This window comes from Sinocyclocheilus rhinocerous, unplaced genomic scaffold (genome assembly GCF_001515625.1).
Source record: "Sinocyclocheilus rhinocerous isolate Xijiao unplaced genomic scaffold, SAMN03320098_v1.1 scaffold138, whole genome shotgun sequence".
In the NCBI taxonomy this organism is placed as follows: Eukaryota; Metazoa; Chordata; class Actinopteri; order Cypriniformes; family Cyprinidae; genus Sinocyclocheilus; species Sinocyclocheilus rhinocerous.
This window is the reverse complement of record NW_015635519.1, coordinates 271,472-277,576: the sequence shown is the minus strand read 5'-3', so window position 1 is coordinate 277,576 and position 6,105 is coordinate 271,472.

Here is a 6,105-nt window from a genome sequence, read left to right as displayed (position 1 = left end):
TTCTTGCATGGCCAGCATACTCACCGGACATGTCACCCATTGAGCATGTTTGGGATGCTCTGGATCGGCGTATACGACAGCGTGTTCCAGTTCTACTACTAATAGAACTACTCTACTAATGACCTGATGACCTGAATCAGGTGTGTTTGATTAAGGAGACATGCAAAACATGCAGTGTTGGGGTGCCTCCAGGACCAGGGTTGGGAACCACTGGTATAGATCTGGGGTGGCCACCATCGGTCCTGGAGAGCCACAGTCTTGCAGACTTCAGCCCCAACCCTAATCAAACACGCCTGAACATGCTAATCAGTGTCTACGGGTTATTAGAAAGCAACAGGCAATTGAGTTTTTAGCAAGGCTGTAGCAAAACTCTGCAGGACTGTTGGCGACTTTGGCCACCCCTTGTATAGACTCTCACGCAGACACAGAATGTATACGCTTGTTGGTCTCTGGCCATTGGCTGTAGATTTTGTGTTCAGGTGCAGCTTTTTGGCCCAGATGCAATTAGGCAACTTGAGGCCAAGAACAGAGTCAGCTTTTGTCACCACTAGTTCTATGATATCGGTTTGGTGTGTCAACAACAACAACATTTTTTAAGCACATTGAAACACAACATAAATACATCCAAAGTGCTATACAGTGTGCACAAGCAGGTCTACACAATAAAAACAACAGCTACAGACATCTAAAAGCTAAAGAATAAAAATAGGATTTAAAAGCAGACTTAAAAATATCTAATGTAGGAGCAGACCTCACAGGGAAGACTATTCCAAAGCTTGGGCCCAGCTACAAAAAAAAGACCCAATCACCCTTTGATTTGTAGCAACACCGTAGCACCTTGGTGCAAAGCCGGACAATACTTTACATACAAAATTAATGATTTTAAAAGCACCCCTGAATTTAACCAGAAGCCAGTGAAAGGATGCTAAAACAGGGGAGATATTGTCCCTCTTTTAGACCTAGTCAGAAGTCTTGCAGCTACATTCTGAAAAACTTGCAATCTTGATAACGAAGACTGCAGGAGACCACACCACAGGCTTAAGACGAGCCGGCTGAAGAGGCTTCTCCCTGCTTCTCCCTGGTTTTAAAATTTAATCTCTTATTTTTCAGTTTTAATAATTAGTGGGTGCAGGACTAATTCTGGTCTGCAGGCATTATTTGGAGATACTTATAGCACATTCTGCCAGCAGATTCTCTGTTGGATGTTTGGCCAATTTAGTGAATTCTTGGTAAGCCAGTGGACCACAGTGGACCTCAAATCCACAGAGCAGGATGGGTTCTAGAACCAATGTCAATTTTGATATTTTTCATAGAGTAAAACACTCATTGTGCTTTGTCTCACAGGTTCACAGCCTTGTCAAAGTTTCCTGTTTATACCAAGGTATGTGTATTTTTGAATGGGTTCCAAGGACATTGTCTAATTTGAAGTTATGGTGTTGTTCTTGGCAACTGTGTCTTTTTCAGAATATCATTATTTTTTCTCTTTTTGGTGTTAACTGTCAGAGCCCATGTCTGACCGAATGTGCAGTACGTCTAGATGCTGCTGTAACCCTTTTGTTGTGGGTGACAGTGGCACCAGATCATCTGCAAACAGAAGACATTTGACTTCAGTGTCTAGTAGAGTAAGACTGTTCCAGAGACCTCATTAGTTCATTGATGTATATATTGAATAGCGTGGGATTCAATCCATGACTCCGAGGGAAGAAATCTGTCTGTTTGTCACCAGTTTAATGCAAATTTGTTGTTTGTGTACATAGATTTGATGATATCATGGTTTTCCCCCAATGCCACAGTCAACTGAAGTAAAAGTTCTTCATGCCAAATTATGTCAAAAGATACAAAGCATGACAAGATTTTACTTGTTTTGGTTGATTTCCTTGTCAATTAGAGTATGTACTGTAGAGAGTATATAACATCTGATATGCAATATCTTGGCATTTACTCAGAACATATTTGTGAGTGAGAAAGTGGAGGAATCTGCTGTTTAAGCAAAACACAATGATATGAAAAAGTTTACCTTGGCTACTGTTTACACATAGGCTATACCACAGTCGTTGCTGGGGTCAGATTTGTCTCTGCTATTATGAATTGGAAAAATGAAGCCCTGGTTCCAGATGTCGGGAAATACGCCTGCAAGTTTTAGAATGGCTAATGTAAATATGTAGCTTCTGTATTTGATCATTTCATTTAGGATGCTGCCAACACCACGTGCTTCTTGGGATTTCAGGGTTAATATTAGTCTCATAATTTAGGCAGTTTAACTGGAGAATCTGGGTTCTAGTAGTCTTTGATAGGTGACTCCAAAAGATGTAGTTTGTTGTTTAAGGTTTTTTGTAGGCTACATTACTTAAAAGATTGGAGAAGTGGCTTACCCAGACATCTCCATTCTTCATAATACTTCAACAAAGAAATCTCCTGGCATATACTACCAAATTGTGAATGGTAAAAAATGCTATGCTAGTATGTCTTTAGCAGATGTAGTATGAATATCAACAGAGAACATAATTTACCAAGTTTTGAAAAAAAAAAAAAAAAAACTTCAAACATTAGCTAAACTGTTTATTGTCAAGCAATTAGAGAATTTGACTCATGGAATCACTCATGAGGACGTATAGATAAATTTAAATGATCTTTTTTAAGGCTATAAAGACATGTGGAAGAGTTTAAAGCTGAGTGATTATTGTCAAAGTAGGACAACAGTTACTTCCTCACAGGATGAGGACTGATACAACATCTTCATGCGTAGATAAAGGACACAAGATGCTCTGAGAAGAGAGGAATACCGCCGAACATGGGCCTCTATAGCCTTTTGTCAGCACAAACATCTAGATAATCATTACCTCATATAACGCCTTTACCTGTTTGCAGAGTGCAACTTGTACACCAGTACATCCAAATGTGTGTATGGTATGAGACGGATCACATTATTAGTCTTGTATATGTATTTAGTCTTAAAGTCTGTAAGAGACATAAATGAAAGGTTTTGTGTTGTTTTTATACAGAAGTACTGTTTGAGCTTCAAGTGCAGCCTCTCCATTTGAGCTTGAAACCTCTATGTAAGTGTGTGTCTACATGTAACTGTGGGTGATGCTTGCAGCATTGCTGTGGTAACCGTACCAAAGCGCCTGTTGGTGGACCGGTTACATAATTCTCTCTTTATCACTGGCAGGACAGCATTGCTCTTTTACCCAGCTTCCATGGTCTGTCCTTCATCGTTTAGACCCATTTTACTGCGAATACAATCAGATACACACTACAGGGAAACAAACTCAAATAATACTGATTACCGAGAGTGGTTTGCTGCCTGAGGACTTGAATGAATATTGCTCATCTGTTTCTGAAACCAAGATTTTATTTGGTAGTCTCTTTCTCTCTTTGCAGCATTGCTGTGGTAACCGTACCAAAGCGCCTGTTGGTGGACCGGTTACATAATTCTCTCTTTATCACTGGCAGGACAGCATTGCTCTTTTACCCAGCTTCCATGGTCTGTCCTTCATCGTTTAGACCCATTTTACTGCGAATACAATCAGATACACACTACAGGGAAACAAACTCAAATAATACTGATTACTGAGAGTGGTTTGCTGCCTGAGGACTTGAATGAATATTGCTCATCTGTTTCTGAAACCAAGATTTTATTTGGTAGTCTCTCTCTCTCTCTCTCTCTCTCTCTCTCTCTCTCTCTCTCAGAAATTTGATATTTTTAGTATCTCACTTGTTTCTTCTAGACAGCAATGAGATCAAATGGAGAGCAAATTTAGTCTTTTGTTGAAGTATTTGGCTTCTTAGATGTTTTTCCTGAGAAAAAGGCCCCAGTAATCACATATGTCTCCTTTAGAGTTTGAAAAGACATCTCAATGTCTCGAACTGTGCTCAGAGATGCCGAAACACAAAGGTCTGCCATCAACAGTCAAGAGATCTTAATATGTCAAACCTTTCTCGTCCAATTCGTCCAAGACCAAATGACCTAAACACATTCATTTCATAGCTGTTTACTCTTACTTATAATCAAACATATCCTATATCTCATGCTATGAGAAAGAACAGCTTAGGAATAAGAAAAATGTCCTCTGGGAAAACTTAATTGGTAATCTTATTTTAGTTTAACCTAGTCTATTCTTAACATGTCCATTAGTTATCCACGAACCAAACTTTTAATTTAGCTAATAATGCGTAACATTGCTTTCAGAATGGTACAGATTGGAATGAACCCAGTGGGCTGTGCAGTAAACACTGCTGTCACGTCTGTCTGCCATCCATTAAAGGAATGTTTTACTGCCCTGAACAATATGTGACTGGGTCATAGCCTGGTATTTAGAGCCATCTATGGAGTGCCTGGTGTGTATCGATATGTTGTATGGATTTGGATTCTTTACGCCACATTACCCAGGACAGATGGGAACAAGCAAGGTAGTAATAGATTAAACCAATAAGCAACATGTAGAAATGGGCCTAGAACAGTGTGTTCTGTTCTGTCATGCTTTTGTAATGGTCTTTTATTCTTTAATGCAAAACAAAGCTGATAGACCAAAGCTTAAATGCATGCATATGTGTTCAGAGTCACTGTGGTTGGGATGAGCAGTTGGAACCTAGTGAGTTTGGCAGCTATTTACTATATTTTAGGCTTATGGAAAGTTTTTAAACATTTAGATCAGAGAGGGCTAGGTTATGGCCAGGGTTATTTTAGTTTCATGTAGTCTATACATATGTGTAAGATTAAATTTCAAACACTGTATACTGTTCCAAATCCAGCACTGGGCTTTACAAAACTCATCCATTTCCATGCTCTCTACTCCAAACTGCTCCAATCAAAATGTATTTTGTGTGTGCTTTTTTCTTTTTCTAACAGTTAAAAGTTTTTAAAAACTACTGGATATGGTCTCCATTGTTCAATGAAGTTCAGCACTAGATTGATTAATCTAGTTCAGTCATGAAACAATAGATGCAGCAGGCTGATAGGTCCTTTACATGAAAACTTCTAGCAATTTACTACATGGCGCAATCTGACTGGCCTCTGCTGATTCTGCAACTACACTGTAAAAAATCAAAAGTTGAGAAAACTTAAAAGTTTGAGGCAAAAAAAGTTTTCTCAACTTCTTGTATTCAGTTTATACAACAAAAAGTTGAGAAAACTCAAAAATCTCCTAAAGCTGGTTGCCTTAAGCTTAAGTGTTCTCAACTTTTGATTTTTTACAGTGTAGTGAGATTGCTTGCTCAATTTAAATAATCTGTTTCAGTGTTCATTGTAAGTCGTTCCTGCAGCGTGCTATCAAAGCTTGAAACCCTCCAACCTCCCCAGCTCCACCTGTCTAGATCTGCTACGGGATTTATGTACACCTATTCTGTCAGGGTTGATTCAGGGTCTGCAAGGAATGAGTTAAACAGTCTATTGAACACAATAACACATAAGGAGAGGTGCCAAGTGGATGGGAGAGTCCCAGTGAGGATGACTAGAACCGGACCAACAGACAGGAAGTCTCCGACAGGACAGGATGGAATGCTGGAACACACAACAGAACAGACACACACACTTGCTCTGCAGCAGCAGCAACAGCAGATGTAGTCTGAGACAAAATTAATATATGTATATTCCCTTCAGATACAGGTATCCTCCTTTATTAACCACATTAAACCAAGTGTCATCATCACCAAAGTATAAAGAACAGAAGGCCTGTCCTCACCCACTCTACTCAACTTTTCGTCTTGGCTTGTTTCACTGCTGCCGTACTCTAAATCCATTACATTTGCCATATGTTACTTTGAGTACATCCCAGAAGCTGCAGTTTCACTTGTATTTAACCTGTAGAAGTTCTCTGATGCCATGCGTCTACTCCAGTCTTTCCAAGTATATGTTAAAATTAAACATGTTGTCACTGGTGGAACAAACCTCCAGCTGTCTGAACAGCTGACTCACAAGTCTGGTGAAACCTCAAGGTATGGCTCTTCACGAGGACTTGCCTTATATGAATCATATCTGCACTTATTGTCATGACTAGGTTACACTACATGACTTAAGCCCCGACTTGTAGTTGGGGTGAGCCATTTGCCACAAGTCAAATTCACTCATCTCAACTCCATTTCTCATCCATATAGTCACGCTGACTC